Source organism: Polyodon spathula, chromosome 9 (genome assembly GCF_017654505.1).
Source record: "Polyodon spathula isolate WHYD16114869_AA chromosome 9, ASM1765450v1, whole genome shotgun sequence".
Classification (NCBI taxonomy): domain Eukaryota; kingdom Metazoa; phylum Chordata; class Actinopteri; order Acipenseriformes; family Polyodontidae; genus Polyodon; species Polyodon spathula.
In genome coordinates this window covers 36,865,204-36,886,338 of record NC_054542.1, presented here as the reverse complement: position 1 = coordinate 36,886,338, position 21,135 = coordinate 36,865,204, and positions in this window count along the sequence as shown.

Sequence of the window (21,135 nt, the reverse complement as noted above, 5' to 3'; positions counted from 1 at the left end):
AATGCAAATTTATAATTTTAAAGATGTAGACACACATTTCAAATTTTGTGTAACTGTTACAAATTACTTATTTTCTGTCCTGCAGTTCAAAGAAGACTTGTACCTGGACATAACTAATTTATTTAGTATCAGGTGCAGGATATGTGGATTTCCCCTTGCAAACAGGGGTACTGTATTGTACTTTACAGCCACCTATAGAAAGGAGAAATCAAGAGCAGCCTCCAAGCACTTGAAATGACGAGTTTATAACAGCTGCACACAAACTACACTCTCACACAGTGGAAACCTGCCGGGACTGGTTTTGCACTCTTCTGTTTCTAAGAGATGACCTCAAAAACACTGAGATATACTCTTCTTTAGAGCTGCGAATCTCCCTGCTCACCCTCTCGGTGTTCACTTCACTGGAAACCTCTCTCCACTCCCCTTAAAATACATTAAAATGAAGTATTACCAGGATTCTTCAGGAAATGTCTTCTCTAATTCAAACTGTATGAAGGGGATTTCCAGTGCTCGTGTGCACTTCTCTGACCACAGGGTGCTAACTTCCCTCAATTTTATGTTATCATGCTTTATTATATAATTAAAACTGTTATATAAAGTTGCCAAGCACAGTTAAAAAAAAATATTAATTGTAAATGTTGAACAAGTAGTTGCCAATAACACTGCTGACTTTGGCAGAGAAATGACTGATTATTTCAATACTGTCTGGTTGGTTCCTTAGAGATTTTCCTCTTCGATGTTTAAAATGCAAATGTAGGGGCAAGCTGGATCTCAGTGCAAATTACCCATTTATAACTGTATACATGCATGGAATAACCTACCAGATGAAGTTGTATGATCAAAAAGTCTGGGAACATGTACAAAAAAGACTAGATTCTGTGCTTTTACATTAGTTCCCCCTAGTGGTGTGTTAAGAAGGACAGGCTTTGATGGACCAATGGCCTTTTCTCATTCTCAGACTTTATAAAGAATAACTTGACACTAAAATTGTTTTATTATTATTATTATGATATACTAAACATCACCACCATGTTCCCATAGAGGTAATAGAAATTGTGACATCTTCTTTTTGAGGCTTGGTGGTCCAGTGGTTAAAGAAAGGGGCTTGTTACCAGGAGATTCCCAGCCCTATCCCTGAGCAAGTCACGTGACTGAGGTCCTATTGTAAGTGACGTTGCAGCCGTAGCTGCGATGCATAGTTCATCCCCTAGTCTCTGCAAGTCGCTTTGGTTAAAAGTGACTCATTAATAATAATTTGTATTATCTGAGTAAAGCAGGTTTTGTTCTCTACTTTGGACAGATTTAACTCATGGGTTATTTAAGCTCTTGAGAGTCAATTTTTGTACACATAATACAGTTTTGGCTTCTTCAAAAACAGTGTACTAAATACCAAATTGTAAAGTGCTTATAACAACTTAGTTTTGTAAATTGGGCCCAATATACACAATTACATTGCTAGCATGTAGAGATGGTGAAGAAAAAAAGGTTAGCATGTTTTAAACCTGATTCAGAAATGCATAAGTACAGTTTGATGCGAGTGGTCATATTTGGATCATTACAAAATAACCCTTTGTCCCTTTGACGTGGTTGATGATAAGGAAAAGTGTAACCAACCCTTTGATTAATACAACTAAAATGACTGTTTGGGAGCTGTGGCAGAAAAAGTAATATCCAAATGAGTTGATCTTAATCAAAGGTCAAACCCCCCCGCCCCACCCCTAATTTGCACATTGTAGTATCTCCTGCCCAATCTACTTTTTACATATTCAAAACTTCAACATTTAGAGCACAGCACAACTGCACTAGTGGACACACAGCTACTGAGTAATATTGATTTTCTAGGGAAATGGAGCAGTAGCAAGATTGTAAGAAACAGTTGGCTGCAACAAACGCATTTTCTGTTTTTCTAAAAAGATGTAGCACTGCTTGTACTGCATTCGTCTGTATCTTCGAGGAACCAATGCAGCTAACTAGTCATAATGAGGTTGTTTGACTAAATGTAGATAAGCAGCCAATCTTCTCTGACTGCTGACTTTCAATTTTCATCAGTATGGCTGCTACATTCTTGAAGCTAGTTAGTCCAAAATCTCATAAGCAGTCCCGTCTCCCCCCCCCCCCAGATAGCTAAAATGCCCCTAATTATGTTACCAACTTAGAAAAGTCTTAGTTTTGTGGCTTGTGAGTAGTATTTCTCATTTGTTTTAGATTTATAAACGGTGCTGTTTCTCTTTAGACAAAGAAAACACTAATGGCAATTTGGATATCTAGCCCATTCTGCTTTTAAAAACAGTTTTAGCTGTTCAACGACAAACTTTAACTCAGTAGGTGGAAGATTACAAACTCACAAAGGTCATAAAATACCATTATTCTAATGTTCGTGTGGCACATTAAAAAATAATACTGTATATGTAAATAAGCATGTGTATATAAAGGAAGAGCTTCTATTCTCTTTCCCCCATACACTACCTAATATGCTATAATGTGTCATGAATTCTTTCAATTAAAAGCACTGTAACTTTAAGATGGGTAATCTTGCCTAACGGGCAGAGCCTGTGCTCCCCTCGGTGCTTAGACCAGGACCAATTGAAGATGGAGAGGGGCAGTGTAGGCTGTATACAGAGCTCATAGGGACTAGAGAGATAACCATTAGCTAAAAGCTGTATGCCAATCCACCGTACCTGTATGTATGAAGGGAGCAAATATTTGGGGAACCACAACATGTGTAATAAAACCAGTAAGCATATCTATTGTAAGTGCTTGTCTGTGTCTTCATTGCCTTTGGACTTACCCTGTACCTTTAATAACAGTACAGCAACATTAGCAGCCATATTTAAGCATAATGTAGCTAAGACTTGTATGTACATATCCAAAGACATACCCCAATGTAAAATATACTGAACACACTTCTAAAACATCAATGAGTGCAGATATAACACATCACAGGATAATAAACATCTTTTTAAAAAAAGCTAGTGAACATTATATATAGTTTGTATGTACATACTGAAAAAAATCCAAGGCACAAGGTGGTGTAAAAAACCAGAACGTATTTTTTAAATGCATGAAGGTATGACATCTAAGAGAATGAGAGATCTAAGTATCATTCATATATATATATATATACATCAGATATATATATAGATATATATATATATAGGTACCAGTAGTGTTAGGTACAATAAACTGCTTTGGCTGTATAAAACATCAGTATACAGTATCAGGTTTATTTACAAATCTATTGCATTCAAGTGTTGAATATTATGGTATATTAGTCATCTTTTCATCATAGTAAAATACTTTACAAGCTTGCAATATTAGAAGTCTAGATTTACTCCATTTGAACATAATCTTCATTACATTCTTCATTAATGTTGAATATTTTTTTGACAGACTGTAGACTGACCACTGCATAGTCACAGTTATCCCTCATCTCCACTGTCTTTGTAGAATTAGCTGGGTCCCCGTGATCAATGGTAGCGTACAAAACATCCTCGTTCACAGGTATCTTCCCCTTTCAGTTTAACGAGGAAAAACAAAAAATGAATGCATGTCTTCATTTACACATAACAATATTGCTCAAAGGTTAGAGTTCCTGTGTTCACTTTGCTGTTGATTTGTATTGTTAAACCAAAAAGCCTGCTGCACTTGTCAGTGTTTCCTTTGACACTACGTTAACCACAGTTTCATCCGGTGACCAACATAGTCTATAAGAGATCCTTGTGTTGCACCGGATGAAAGGCATTTCTCCTCCATTTCACACTCAGACATTCAATTGGCAATATCTTGGTTTACTTGCAAAAATAAAATAGTCTCACCTTTTTGGCATGGTATTTTGGTAGTACCTTTTTGGGTTTACTTGTATTCTTTTAGGGAGAGAAATTCTCCTCCAAAATTCAAGAAACCAGATTCATATTAAATCATAGGAGGGTATATTTAAATGTTTCTGTATTATGTTCCAATTTGGCCTTGCATGACGATCGATATCCTTCAGCGTTCTTAACCCGTTTTACAAGAAGTTTTTAGGTTGTGTTGAAGAACCAACAGCCTGCCTTGTTTGTCCACCAAAAAATGAAATAGAAAAGCAAAGGAAACAAAAGCTCCACACATTACACATACCAAAAAAAAAAAAAAAAAAAAAAAAGAAAATGTAAATACCAAGATTCCATAAGAGTGCTTTGCACTATCCATGCGTTATTTACTAAACACTTTGAGTGCATACAGTGCCTATAGAGAGTCTACACCCCATTTCAAAATGTTTACTTCTTGTTACCTTGTAGCTTGGAATTAAAATGCATTAATTTATTTTATTTTTTTCCATTTATCTACACATCCTTGCAGAATTAATTTATAGAAAATTACAAATAAAAACTGAAATAGCTTGGTAATCCACACCACATGCAATAGCAATCCTAAACTAGCTCAGGTGTAACCAATCAACTTCAAAATCACACACCAAGTTAAGTGGCCTCCACCTGTGTTAAATGGTAGTGATTCATCATGAATTCAGGATAAATTCAGCAGGTTCCCTCTCCTGGGTAGTGCATTTCAAAGCAAAGACTCAACCATGAGCACCAGTGCACTTTCAAAAGAACTCTGGGACAAAGTTGTTGAAAGGCACAGTAGTTAAATTCTAAGTAGGCGCATGGTCAAGATGATTAAGAAGTGGAAGGTGTATGGCACCACCAAGACCCTGCCTAGATCAGGCCTTCCCTCCAAACTGATGTCCGAGCAAGGAGACTGATCAACGAGGCTACCAAGAGGCCAATGGTAACTTTGCAAGAGCTACTGGCTTTTATGGCCAAAATTGGTCAAAGTGTGCATGTGACAACAATATCCCAAGCACTCCACAAATTTTGTATTTTAATATGTAATTTTTTTCTCAATAAAAACTTTTTTCACCCTTAATGGTGTGGAGTATGGTTTGTAGATAAGTGGAAAAAAAAATCTTCATTTAAATGCATGAAACTCTGAGGCACTGACACAACAAAATGTGAAAAAAGTTCAAGGGGGTGTAGACTTTCTATAGGCACTGTATATATTTATATACATAAGAGGACCTTGTGTTATTAGTATTATTAAGAATATTGTGTATTCAGAAATATGGGTGAATAAAGTAGCCTACTGTAGATTTACTACCAGTATTTTGAAAATGTACTGTACATTAACTGGATTATCAATAACTTAAAGTGCTGGATTTATCTCCATTTGTAGACCGCTATAAGGCTCAGAATTGCAGAAGCTATGCTTCTGTAGGAAAACGTGTCATCTGTATATTATATATGTACTTGTATATTAGGTTTAATATATATGTTACATAAGATAGCAGGGAGGGGGTTAAAATTTCTCCCTGCTAAAAACATGTGACTGCACTGTTGGGTGAATGGGCTAAGGGTTTGAATTGTTATTGTTTAGATAATCCCCTGCACCTGGTGCTAACTGTAAATTGGTGCAGGGTATTTAAGAGAGGCAGCCAGTCTTTTTTGAAATTGTCTAATGCCATGTTTGGATTTGTTTCGTTTCCTTCGATTGATTTATTTTTTTGGTGGCCAAATGAGGCAGGCTGCACTTGAGGTTTTTCAACACAACCTAAAAACTTTGCTGAAACCCAGTTTAAGAAAGCTGTACTATACCACTAATTATACAAGACCAAACTGGAACTCTGATAGAAACATACCCTCCTGTATTTGAATATTAATGAGGTCATTTCATTCAGACGGAGGATTTCTCTCTCAAAAGAATACTACATGGAAACAAATTGCCTAAAGGGGAATCCCTGCCAATGATAATGTGCTTGGTTGTGAATGAGTACTGTTGGAATTTTTATCCATTTCAAATGGATTTTATGTGTGTGTGTGTATATATATATATATATATATATATATATATATATATATATATATATATTCACATTCAGTAAAACTGCCCAAACAGTTTCCATCTATTTACTTAAGTGTTTCAAGTACACCTACTTAAATAGTGTTGTTTTGTCTTAAAGAGGGAACACAAAGCCACCTTTTCAGGAACAGTGGCTTGGAACGTGGTTCCAGGAGGTGAAGAGACATCATTCGACCAGATCCCCCTGGTGTGTGCCATGCAGTGGCCCGAAACCTAGTCTCCAAGTTACAAGCCCCAAAGTGGCTTTGTGTTCCCTCAGCTTAAGGTTGCAATTCATTTTCAGTTACAATGCACTAGATTCATAACTTTAAAAAAAAAATGTAAATCTGTGCTGTACAAGTATTTTATTGCCAGTTTTAATGATAATATTCAGCGAAAAAAAACAGCTTGTTTTATAAATCTAATACTTTTATATTACTTTGTTCTTGTTAGTATGCTGCTTATAAGTACGCTATGTTTTTAATAGGCATGTATTAGCATGGTTCCCAGTCACCGTTCTGTCAAATTATTTTGTTTCTAATTCATGCTTGACTTCCAAGCTTTAGATCGAGAGACCATCCTTTAGCAGTTAAAGAACACATCCGCACACAAACACAATACAGAAGAACTTTCACAAGAACTAATCTAATGCACTTTCCATGTGGGGTTCTTTATTAGTGTCCTGATCTTACTGGTCTTTTGGGAAAATATTTTGTATTGTAACAATTCTTTAGAAAAAGAAAATGTTTTGTTATAGTATTTTATTTATTATTATTTTGTAAGTAGCTCACAAACCTAAACCAGTTCAGCAGTATATCAGTATCTACAGCAAAAAATGAAAGATTGTACTGATTAATTCTTTGTTCATTCTGCACTTTGCCATTGAAAAAAGTGTGCAGAACAGGTGGAGGGGGGTTACACTGCAGAGGCCTTGATAGTTTTTTTTTTTTTTGTATAAATACATTGAATAAATAGCAACATACAATGAGACATTTCCCAAGCAACTGACCCTACATTAAATAACTCAAATCCATATTTGCATAGTTTCCCCACTTGTTTGTCAAAAAATGGCTACCACAAGAGAAAGGTCATTTACACTTACAACAGCCATGTTTGCATACAAGGTTTCATCTTGACCTAAAATGACAGAAATAGAATCCTCGTCAAAAAAAAAAAAAAAAAAAAGATACTCTGATCCATTGTGAGGCTTAAAAACCACAGGCTTTCCTGTCATGCAAGCAATGCATTTCAGTAAATGCTCATTTCAGAAAGGAAGTTTCTGTTGCTGTAATAACCATTTTTTTTTTTTTTTTTTGAGTCAACAACAGTTATACAATGTATTGATACTATAATTAGGTCATTGATGCAGGTTTTGATGAATTGAAGCAAATGAAGGCAAGCAAAGACATCATGCTGTAAATCAACTTTCAAAACAATCAAGTTAGATTTAAGGCTGCAAACTGTGTGAATCTGCAAAAATGTATTTTGACAAGCTGTCTCTCAAGGGGATTCCTTAAATAAGACAGTCAAAACATAAGGGTTTTTATATCGTGTGGCCTGTTTAAAATAGAGATTTTTTTTTTTTTTTTTTTTTTTTTTTTTTTACTAGTATGTGGTTCATTGCTTGCTTTGCTTATTGAGATTTTGAAAAAAAAAAATTCATATTTGAGTTTCATGAAACTTCAAGGCATTATCAATACTTTTTAGTCACACATTGAAAAGAAAAGTACATCTGTGCAATCCAGTCAATATAAAAGAATTAGTGTGGTCGCACTAGGGTACTTTTTAAAAAAAAAAAAAAAAAAAAAAAAAAAAAAAAAAAAGGTATATCTACTGTGAAAGACTCATGGTAAATGCTACACAGGCGAAAGGAACACCCCTTGCTCGGATTAGTGTTTCAAGTTATTCAGATAATAGAAAATATAGCAAGGCAATAAAAAGCAGGTTACCCAGAAAATGGGAAGTGTTCATAGGCAGAGGGGAACTATAGGTTAGATGTGTAATGGGAGACACTTTATAGAACTGGGAAAGAGAAGGAAACATTTTCTAGCGTTGCAGAAGTGCAGGATGCCCAGGTAATGTTAAACGTAATACAAAAAGTATATATAGAGAAGAGAGATGCTGATTTGTTGTCACACAGACAAATATATACTATATTATTAATTTAGAGCCTAGAAAATGCAATTCAGTGTCTTACTAGAAAGTAAGCACTGGATGAACTGAGAAGGGATGTATTGAAATTGTGTATTAATAAAATTTCCTTGGCTCTTCAATGAGGAGCACCTTGACAAAGAAAATCCTGCTTCAGTGGATTCAAAAGCCTGTTTTAATAGAACGTTATTTAATGAAAAAAAAAAGTTACCTTGTGCATCTTGCTTTCTATCCCTAAACAAACAATAAAAAGAGAGAAAGGATTAACATCAATCTTCTGACCAAGTGCTTACAGGCACTACCGTAATGCAGTGTTCCTCTATTTATACTTATTTCAATGCAATGAACTGTTGTTTTGGGCATTTACTGCAATGTTAATTTTCCATCAATATGGTGGTAATAGCTTCCTATCAACATCATGTTACCACTGAAACTGGTTTGAATCGGAATCTAGGCTGCCTTTTATACCCAAGTCAAGCAGCATTTTAGCTACTGCCTTCATTGGTGTATATGTAGCATCTCAGCTGTAACTTCTGTTTCATTCTAATAAAGCATTTTGAAGTTATGGATGATTGCCTAATATGCCCCTTGTCTTTGCTTATTTTCTCTTATTTTGTCATTATTTGCCACAACTTCTGCTGTTAATTCAAAGTTCTATAGTATTAAATGTGGGTTTTCTGATCCTTTCTCTGTCTTTTGGTTAAAAAATGTATGTAACACAGACTAGATCTGCAAAACTATAATAAGAGGCAGCCCAGTTTACCATACAGCTGCTCTGAATCAAGGTTGCTTTAACTCCCTGCTATATGTGATAGTATTTGACATTCCAATACTAATGAAATGGGGCAGAATTCAGAAGGGTGGCAAAGTTGCTTCTTGTAAATTATTAGGCATGCAACTGAAAGGCTAGGAATTTAAAAGCTACGCCATCAGTGTAAACGATCAGTGGCCCAGCAAACAAGGCAGACGTTTGAATCTCCAATTAGGCGGTTTAAATTCTCAGACATGACAATCAATTAAAACTTTAAACTTTGACCACACCTCAATCATTTTGCTTGGTTTAGAGTATCTTTTTATTCTGGTGTTTATTCTACCCTCTACTTTGATTACTTTAATAAAATTAGCCTTTAATCTAATTTGTTTAGATGTGTGATAATTTGTTTAGTTCTCAGCCGATTTGTGCACTAGCAACATCGGCAGTAGAATGTCTATTTTTACATATATGCTTGTAATATTGCTATTGTATGTATGTATGTGCTGTGGTGTTGTGAATCAAAAATGTGCTTATGCATCATGTGCATGCAAATTCAAAAGCAAACAATAACGTAATCTATATTATGGTATAAGTCAGGGGTCTCCAGCCCCGGTCCTGGAGGGCTACAGGGTCTGCTGGTTTTTATTTCAACCGAGCTCTCAGTTACTTAATTGCATCAATTATTGGCTTAGTGAAGATTAACATGTGTTTCAGGTCTGTAGCTATTGATGACAGACACCTATAAAACCTGAGGATTTGGGGCTCAGCCGGACCAGGGTTGGAGACCCCTGCTATAAACATACAGTATGACACATGAGCTAATATAGTAATAGAAAGGGGCTACACCTACTTAAAAAGGGTACTTTCCTATGATACACTGAAAATCTCTAAATAACTATTTCTAATACCATTTTACGCTCAATCCAAAACAAGTCTTTATAGCGACATGTTCGACAATTACCTATACTGTACTTGGAAAGTAGTAGATAGTAATTATCCTGTCAATGTTATCTTTTTTGCATATGATGTCTTCCCTGTTCACTAGTTACTATATATAAATGTAACCAATTATTTTGCAGAATGTTTTTGATTAGATGTGTGTTCAAAATGTTGTCAGCTTTGTACACAAACCAACAGCAGAGTTTGAAATGTACTACCATTACATACAGATTCCTTATACAAATTTAATGTACAACACATATTAATTTATCAAGAATGTACATTTATGATTGAGGAAACAAATGATTTTGTTTCGACCTCATGTTAAATGTGTTTAGATACTAAACGGTTATGTTGTGCGATTAACTTGCTGGCAATAAAACAGACACAAATGCTTTAATACATAGAAATGTTTCATGTGGTTTAAATTTTTGTTCTGTACACTACATTTTAAATGTTTTTCTTTGTGGAGAATAAGAAAAACTTCAGTAAAGGCTGGTTTCATGGACCCCAAGCAGCACAAATCTTGAACTACTTCATGTAAAGAAAAAGTAATTCTGAAAATATACATAATATCCATATTTACTTTGTATGGAATTAGAATATACATTGTTTGGTTTACAGATGGCAGTACGTGCCACTAATATTTAGATACCTAGTAATGTAAGGAATCTGCAAAACCATCTGTATGAGTTAAGCAAGATACCGTAAATAACCAAAATAATGTAACTGTAAAATACCGTAAATAACCAAACAGCGTAAGACTGGGGAAAAGTATAATGCACTAAGAATCTCTCGATTATACACCACAGGTGAGTAACATTCCATTCAACTAAAAGCATTACATATAATAAAATGAAACAGTCCAGTAATATTAATGATAGATTTGCTAAATTAATGTTTCACATTATCAAAAGAAAGCCTCTAGAGCAGGGGTGTCAAACTCAGTTCCCTGAGGACCGGACTGTCTTCTGGCTTCCATTCCACCCGAGCTCTCAATTACTTCATTAGTCAAATTATTTGATTAATTGCACAAATGTAACACTCCTCTCCAGGCCTCAGAATGTTTTATAGGTAGCATGCCTTGAATCAAGTGCATTTTTTTTTTTTTTTTAAAACAGTAAAAGACCTTGAAAAATATTAAATGTCTAATTGAACAAATTTTATCTACTAGGCTATGTTAATTGATCAGTTACATTGGAATGAAAGCCAGAAGACCCTGTGGCCCTCGAGGACTGGAGTCTGACACTGTTGCTCTAGAGGTTCTGTTATAATAAATGAAACAGTCCAATTATCCTAAAAACAAACAATGTCAGACAAAATAGGAAGGAAAAAGAACAGTACAAACACTCATGTTGACAGACAGTACATTCACACAGTGGAATCCAAAGCCTGGCCACAGACAACACACATTGTAATTCAAATTCTACACCAAACCTTTAAAGATATATCAGCATATATGGAATACTCAATGTGAGCTGCAGCATTATACAAAATAGGTCACTAACCTGTTTTTGTGACAGCAGTTTCCCATCATTCATATATCTGCAGTGCAGTAATGTACATGAATTATGTCTTTACAAAGCAACACCAGGTGTAACCTGAGATTACTACACTGCTGATTGATGGGAGATAACAATGAGAGGACTTGTGAGCTGCACAGATGCGGCAGCTGCACAAAGTGGTATTTCTAAAGCGCTGTCACTTCCTGCACTCTAGTCTTCAGTTGATTTTGCAATTCAAACTTGTATTAGTTACAGTCCTGTTAGCTTCTCTAGCACATATCGCATGCATTTTCTCCTTTGCAACTGGAAAGTTTTGTATTCAATTACGACTTCGTAGTAGGCCAACTCTCCCAGTTTCATTTTGCTGCCTTGTCGATTTTACCAGTCACGTTTACATTTGTTTAAGTTGTCAATTTTGTAACGTAAAGCTATATCAAAAAATGTGCAAAAAACAAAAAAGCCAACAGTAACTACATTACTCCATCTTTTTGCTATTTTCAAAGCTGCTGTACTAAACAAACAAAAATATACAATATGTAATTCTTTGTACTTTGTAAAGCTCATCGTGAGAGTGTTTATTGTCAGAATATTCAGGGTGCCAGCTATCAAAGGGTAAAAATCACCTTTATTAACCAGGTGGTACTTTTTGATAACAGACGACCATCTTCCCAGTAGAAGATCTAGTCACAAAACCAAACTGCAGATATTACTATGCACTTGTCTTCTGTCAGCTCTTTGTAAAAGGGAAGCAATGTAGTTTTTATAGCAACACAGTGAACGTTAAAGGAACTTAAGGCAATGTCTCCCATTGTAATTTCAAAATGTATCATCACAATGTTCTATTTTGGTACAATGGCCAACAGTCACAAATAAAAGATACTGGGAAGATGAACGTTAGCCAGTCAAGAGTCCTTAACATTTTCCAACACTTTTTACCAGTAACAGAACAATGTCTGAATAAACTGTTTATTGTGTGAGTTTATTTTCTTCAGCAAAGGGAAGCAATACAGTATTTATAACAATACGGTGTCATCAGGTTCTAGTGTAAGCCCTGTTTTCCAGAAACATCTGCTGCAATTTGTTGTCATAGTTACAAGGTGCTGGCCATTGCTCTACTAATACATAAACACTAGGGAAAAGGAAATGGTTAAACAATAAGGAGTCACTAACATTCCCTTTAAGAATCATGGGCCTGCAGCAGTGTTCAAAATGATTTTTTCATACAATGGTTCCTATTGCCATGTTAGCAGTAGGTGTCATCTGTAGAATGACCAGGGTGTTACATTGTTCATTTAAAAACTATAAAACCACACACTGAATGGCAACCAGAGGGCATTGTTTCCCGTTCTGTTGACTATTAAGGATCAGCCGTCAAAGCTTTGTTTCCTGTATATATTTAATTTGTTTAAATTTTTTTTGTTTTTATTGATTCACATGTGGCTCTAATCTGGTAGATGTACACTGAAATCTTCTAAATAAATTAGGAACCAGAATTCACATTGTTTAAAACAGCAAAAAGTGAAAGCAAAACCCCTTAATTATTAAATACTGCAGCTTAAACTCAGTTCGTCCTATAATATCTAGAGAGGGTATTCCTCTGCTGAAGGCAGATGTACTGGATCACACCTTTTTGTTACACTTCAGTTTCATGAATGTATATCTTGTCCAACCTTGATTTTACTTGGAATCACCATGCCTGCCAGTGGGTCCCCACCATGACCTGGGCTGCACTAGTATTCAGTATATTCAAGCCATTATTAACCACTGATGGGCAGAATACCATCCCAGACCCATCTGCCATCTACATGCTCAGCCCTGACAGCAAAACTACCCAGCACCAGATCATTACACACAGGGCGTGATGGAGCGGCCCTCACGGTCAGGGTGGCAGTCCACGATATCACTGCTGCAACATCTAGCAGTCTTCCCTGCTAGACAAACTCAGACAAGACAAGCACATGTATAAGCTTGTTGAGAGAATCAAAAATAATTGGCAGGGCTTATTTAATTGTTTTAACCCTGCCAATCTAGTAGTCTGCCCTCAACTCTGTCCACAGTGAAGGTAAAATGCATCCCACAACTCCGTGGAACTATGGGCAACAACCTCTCTCAGGAAGCCCATGGTCTAATTTAGAAATACATAAACACTTAATCATAGTGGGATTAACATAGAACTGTAAAAAGACAGGGGTGCACAATTCCGGTCCCTGATATCCGGAGCCCTCCTGATCTTTATTTCACCTGTAAACCCAACCTACCTCCTTCCAGGTCTTAATTACTTCCACGTTATAATATAAACCTGGAGGGCGCTGGACCCCCAGGGCAGATTGGTGCTTCCCGTCTCAGGGCAACTCCTCTGACCGAGGGTAATATGAAGGGTTAAGGTATATGGACACCAGTGGATAACATGTTGATGTATTTGAGCCCAATGGTGTGACAGTTTTGAAGATCTCTATTTTTATTTTGATATTCCAGTTGCTGTCTGCATTCTGTTACACCACGGACACATTATCGGTTTGCTTTTGCTTGTTTGTTTAAACAAAAACATCCAGAAAAAAAAAAAAAGCAGCAACAGCTTAGTTTCTTAATACAAATAAGTTTGAATAATTCTTGTGAAAAAACAAAACTGTAAGTCTATAATCTAAGACAGCAATGAAAATTGCCCTGTAAGAGGCTTGAAAACACTGCTTGAAAGGCGTGAACGTGAAGACTGAGGTCTGGTTATGATCAATTTTCTTTGGAATCAAAATTGAGCAGTTCTGGTAATGCAGCTCGCAGTCAAGGCAGACGACAGGAACAACACAGAGACAGACTTTCAGTTAAACGCTTTTTTGCATTTTTATTCACACAGATAAGCATGAGGTTTAAACTAATGACAGGACTGAAGCCTCAGCTGATGACCCCACATGAACCAATTGAAGCAAACAGTGTTACTAAGCAAAAGTTAATGTGGTTCACTTGAACCACTAGGTCATTTTTTAACTCAATACATATTCTTTTTGTCAGCAGTGCTCTCAGTGTGGTGTTTCAGTCAGGCTGAAAGGATTTTTTTTTATTTTTAAATCAAGATGGAGCTTTTAGTTTTATATTTCATAAACATTTACATATTTTCTTAAAATTAAACGAACAAAAAAGCATTACGTATGTACAATCAGAGCTCTTTATGAACACTTTGTAAAAAAAAAAAAAAAATCCTCTGATCTGGTATAAGTGTTTAAAGAATACAAAGTACACAACTTCTTTAAAAATGGGAAGGGCAGAGATTTGAACCTACTATTATCAACCTCACACCTAGAGCTATACTACATGCACCACCAAAGAATCTGCTTGTAAGCATGAGTCTAAATATCCTGCTTACCACACCATCTTCCACAGTATGGTTGCTCATCAAATTACACATTTCAAGCATAAATAGCTTGTTTTTGACTGGACAACTACTCCTAGTATGATTATTTAAAAAGGTTTTATTGGTTAATCACATGTGTGATTGATATGTAAAATAAATACTCCAGGCAATTTGAAAAAAAAAAAGCAGCGGCCGATGGCTCTCCATGCGCTTCAGCTCAGTGAATCTCTTTCTGAACCAAATGATTCAGAGGGTTCAGTGGTTCAGGAAGCTTCACTTTTCCCATCATTAGTTTAAACAAAACAGTGTAATAAAACAAATAAACAAACAAAAACCAAACTCTCGTTGGAGTACTAACTATAAAACAAAAGCCAAACTCCCATTAGAGTACTAACTATAAAACAAAAACCAAACTCCCATTAGAGTACTAACTAAGCTTTTCACCATGCCCTAAACTATCAGCCAGGTAGCCAAGCCGTTTCCCACTTCAACAAAACACTTTTTACACACAGTACCTTTTGGTTTTTCAGGGGGACCAACACAGGGAGACTCAAGGAGGTCTCATCAGAAGTCTCTTCCCAGGCCTTCACACAGTCAATCTTGCCCAAACATTCATTGTTCTTTTTATAGGGTATGACCAGGGGTAATTGACAATCAATCTTACACAATCCCCACACCAATTAAATAATTATATTCACCTGTGGCTGTGCACAGACAGCCACAAAACACGCATTTCATTAGAGCCACATTTCATTTCCCGTCTTGGCCAATTCCAACCCCATGGCATTCTGGGGGATGTAGTCCTGCATTAACCCCTGAACTACATCTTCCCTCCCACACAATGTATTAGTTTTTTTGCTCAGGCCATTTATACTAATAACCAGGGGTTCATTTGCGCTGGATACCAGATCAAGAACCTTTTTTTGTATGAGTCAAGAATTAAACAGTTTTCAAATGATGAACCAATTTAAAAAAAAAAAAATACATAAAAAGTGTTTTTTTTTTTGTTGCAAAACGCTTTCCTGTTCCATTAATTGAATGCAAAAGCACTGTGTTGATATATTTTAGGATGTTATGTCTAAAAGTATGAAAATTACAATTTTTTTAAAACAGCAAACCACCAAAAAAACTAGCACTCTTAACATCACCAGTGCTGTTGATCCCAGTGTTGTTTCCAGACCTAGGGGTTTTACATGTCTGCTCAGGGCAATCTGGAGGAAAGAAATAGACAGAGGATTTTTTAAAGGTACATTTTTTATTTTGGCATTTTTTCTAGGTTTTTTTCCCTAAGATTTACTCATAATGTCCTTCGTTTACTAAGATGGCAGATGCTCTGTGACATCATGCCTGTTGACAGCCACGATCTCCGATCTCTATAGAATTTAAACAGGCTTTAGATTTACTTTGACTGCCAGCCACAGTACAGTAATTTTTTCAAAAAGAAAGTTTGGCCAAACACATGAACCAATCCCACCTGCTCAGTTCATATTCACTTCTTTGATGATTTCGTTTTTTGGATTCCTCCACATCTATAGCAAACTCCCAACCTGATAATCTAATAAGTTATTGTTCATTTCAATAACGCTAACAGATTCCCCTTGTATAATCAAAATGTATTCATGATAGTAATTGTAACCATATTGACCTGATGTCTGGGATAAGTTTGCAAGTTTTTTTTAAGCAGTGTTTTCAAGATCCACAAATAGTAGATCTTTAGAGTAGACCTAATGTTTCACTGCATTGCTAATCTTCTAAAATAATATACACAGTAATATCTTGTAACAACTAAAGGTATGTAACCAAATTCAAGCTAAATCATAAATTATATTCACCATGAGCTAGAATGTCATCATAACTTAAAGGACATTGTTTATTGACATCAGCTACATTCTGTGGGTATATAATATGAATATTAAATACACTTATGAGCGTTCTCATTCACTTACAGATATTTACAGTATTTATATCAATGCTTACTAACTATTCTAGAGGGGAAAAAAAGCTGAATTTCTGATGAGATGGTTTTTAAAACTGACCAATAGGGGTATGCAGCTATAATTTCTGTCCCTTCTGAAAACGCGATTTCGTATGTCTTATTAACTCTTAAAGTTTTTCACAGTTGCAGAGGGGCCTCTTTTCAAAATGACCGCTCTAGCACTGAGTGTGTGAGGATTATTGCCCACATTTGCAAACAGGTAACACAGCGATAACGATCCATGATGTAGTACGGAACAGAAAAGACAGAGCATGTTGCTTATTTAAAAAAAAAAAATGTAATCGCTGTTCCTGCAGTGATTTAGAGGACAGATCTCAAACCCAGTGCACTAGAGCAGCCATTTTGAAAAGAGTTTTGAAACTGACTTTAAAGTTCTAAGTGTAAAAAGTTGTCAATGTTAACAATGAAAAGAAAGTTATTTAAACAGTTGTAGCAACACGTGGAGACTATAGCGCTATAACTCACTCCTGTTTAAAGGAGTTCCAGCTAATTAGATTAAAAGCAATTCCCTAACCTTATTTTAGCAAACACTGATCATTTTTGTACCATAATTGTTTCTTTTATGTTTATTTTTTTAGGTACGTTTTGGAATGATTCACAAATTGAAATAATTACAGTAGCACTGGCTGTAGTGTTGATTATTTCAGCTGCAATTATAATTAAAGTGAAATACTGGAAGAACAATGGGGAACTCAAAGGTTTGTAGAAATAGGTACATTCTTGGTAAGTGTTGATAGTGCAGTATATTTATTTTACTGACTTCATTCCACTTTGATCAATAGCATACACTTTAATTCTAGATAGCAGCACCAGAATTACATCTTAATCCTATGTTGTCCTTTTTTCAAAAGACACCAGTGGGTGCCAAATATCACTGTTCACCTCAAATACCGTCTGAAATAATGTAATGTGCCGCCTTCCTTATCTTGTAGAGTAGAATGTTCATGTGGCCAGTTATGTGCATATTTTCGACTTCAGAGCAGAATAAGTGGTTTTATCAGTACTCTTCCAGTGTGTGCATTTTAAACAGTGTTACCAGAGACTGTTAAAGTTGAGTTTAAAAGTGACATTAAGTACCATATATAATATGTTACTGTTAAACGTTTCCCCATGATGAAAATGTGTCTACATAATATACAAACATTTACATTAATTTTACTGTCACGTGTTTAACCATTCAATCATGTCGTGACCAATTGTTCTTTTACAGAGGAAAACATGCACATACATCTTAGAAGAAGACGTTTGGCTAAGAACAATCCAGAAGATCTCATTTATGAGAATACGGACGAGTTGCTAGAAAAGCTTCATAATGAAGATTTTTGAAAACTTAATTAAAGGGTTCAGTTCAGAGTTACCAATAACTGAGGAAAAATGAACCCTACGATATCTATGTGATGGGTTCTGGAACTTGTGGAGTAATGATGAACTCTTGAAAATCCATGGATTTTTAAATTTATTTATTTTTTACCACAGAACCTTAAAGAACAATCCTGTCAACTTTGTGCAGAACAAGTGCATTCAAAAGAAAAACATTGTGGATTACTTTCTATTAGAGACATTGTTGTGTTTCTACATACTAAAGTAAAACATATTACAAATTAAAGTCTGGCTTAGTGTCTTCACTGGAGCAGTTACTGTACATTGCTGTAAAATACTGTCACAGACCTTGACTGGTCCAGTAACACAGCTGTTTTAAGCATGATCATTTGAGGACTCGTGTTTGTATTTCGAGTGAGATGGTCAGAATTGAAAGAAAAGAGTTTACAGAGCATTAGTGACTAATAGAAAAATGCATGCAATTTATTCAACATTTCATCATCTCTGAACGCCACGTCGCTAGCTTTACTAAGTGCATTAGATTAATCTGAACCAATTTACCACAGAGTATACTATAGAGTCCTCTCACTGACTTGTATGCAGGTGAGATGTCAGCCAGTCTGGTTGCTATCAGCCCACTGCATGGAACATGAAGGTTTATATGAGTCCTTTGATCACAGACTGCTCTAAGCACACACATACTCCCCCACAGAATAACACAATCCTTGATAATGTTTCATGAAGTAAATTGATACAAATCAGATTGTATGGATTTGGAAGCCATATGAAAATGATCTATAATGATGGTAGCTCTGTGAATTGTAACCAGATTTCATGACTGAAATTAAGTCATTAGTTTTCCTTTGTGTTAGTATTTAAAACATTTATAAGATACAAAGTCCCTGGTTTACCAGAGGATTTAAACCACAGATAGTAAAGGACTGCTTTATTGCCACAAGAGTATGGGACATAAACAAGCGTCTGCATTGATAGAGTGATGTCAATTACAATCATATTACTTTGTTTTGAGACGATACTATGATTGACTGAATTTCTTCATTGTAAAACTTGTAAGCATAGTATCAGCTAGGATGAAGCGTGCATGTAACCTGTCCAATGGCCGCTTATGCACTTAGTCATAGTTGTTCAGTGTACTTTATTTCCTACCACAGGTTTTTTAAGTGTGGTGGGGAGATGTGTCATGGAATGAATAAAAACCTGTAATTACAAGTTCACTTCAGGAACATCTTAATACCAACATAGAATATGCAATTAGATTGTACTATTATTACTATGAGCTCTACCCTGTAAACCAGTCCCTTCAAGGCAGGTATTTTCCATGCTGCTCATGTACAATCTCCCACCCACCTTTTACAAAATATGAAGCATTTACGTGAGTTTAGCAAAGCAAACAAATAATGCAGTCTATTGAAATGAGCAATTTCTAAGTGGCTTTAAAAAGAATTATGTACAAGATGTGGTCAAATAAGAACTAAATCCATTCAGACTGATAGTCATACATTTAAAAGTGTTGGGCATGTTGTATAAATAGTTCGAGGCCAGCAGTCAAAATCTGTTGGTGGGAATGTAAAATACTACAATGCCCTTTGTATTACACCGAACTGCAGTTTGTGAGCTTTGCGCTGGAGAAGGAGGGTTCTCCAAACTGCACCAATCTATCATGGGGTGAAATCATTGCTAAAATCTGGAAAATAAGGAACAAACGAGTGTTGGGTTGCTTTACGGTACAATCACACTGAAGCAAACAACATGTGATGGCAGGAGAATAGCAATTCGAAACTCCGTTGAAAGTAAAATGTGACATGTGAAGAAACGTTCAAGTTAGTGACGAAGGGAACTACACCTGCAAGTCTGTTTACCATGGTGGATTGGATAGAGTGCACTTCAGTGTGTCCGTTACAGGACTAGGTAAGTAACATTAGATTTACTACAATTACAACGCAAGATAAGCGGATGGTCACTTAAACATTTTGACTAAATGTGCAAACAGCATCACAATATAATCACACGAAAAGTTGATTCTTCTTTAACTTGATAACATATTAGAACAAATCTAAACAGCAACGGAAATGCAAAATGTAGCTCTATTAAGAGGAAAGTGAACTCCTGACCTAACTCAAAAGCAGAAGTACACAACTGAAAGCAGCAGTGTAGCTATATTTAGAAGTGAGGGTTTGATATATCTACCCCTCCCCCTCATCTACCACACCTACCATCCCCATACACTCAGCAGAACCGCAGTTCACTCTACAGTAGTCACCGTACTTAAAGGCCCAGCAAGTGTAGCAATCCATAACAAATTCAGACAATCCAGGATTATTGGGCCTGGGTGTAGTTGCATCCCTTGCACAACCTTGAGGCCGGCCCTCCTATCAGCAATGGTGACCTGGGTTTGACTGGAACTCTGCAAAAGAGGGGAGAGGAGTCCAGGGCCAACACTTATACATGTGTTACACTCACACTAGAAAAATCCTGCCATTTTTTGCAGATATCTTTTCCTTCTCTTGGAGGGCCAGTATTTGTGGCATTCATTTTCAGAGCAATATCTGCCCACTTGTTGATTTATAATACTTTGTTTGTCAAATAGTCACCTTGCTTGTATTTCTTTTGTAAATTTTATATATAAATTTTAGATTATGTAGCACCCTGACCATGGATGATAAGTGATAATATAGTTGACTATGCCACCCTTACTAGATGTTATTATAGAAGGGAAATTGTATTTCAAAACACAAGTAAATCTTAAACCCCAGCAATGATTCCCTTCAATTAAATGAGACACAGATGCAGTTCAAAGATGCCAAGACTGTTTATTAGAATACAAAGGAAAGAAATAGTTGGTCCTTCCTTTATGACACCGACAGTTCAGCTATAACTGAAGTGCAGAAGGGCAATCGCTTAGTTAATACTCAAAGATCCAAACCTAGTAGGAGTACATTATGTACATTATAAATATCATATGGGAGATATTGAAATTGGAGAAGGAATCTATGAAAAAGACCTAAGAGTTTTTGTTGACTCAGAAATGTCTTCGTCTAGACAATGTGGGGAAGCTATAAAAAAGGCTAACAAGATGCTCAGATACATTGTGAAAAGTGTTGAATTTAAATCAAGGGAAGTAATGTTAAAACTGTACAATGCACTAGTAAGACCTCATCTTGAATATTGTGTGCAGTTCTGGTCACCTCGCTATAAAAAAGATATTGCTGCTCTAGAAAGAGTGCAAAGA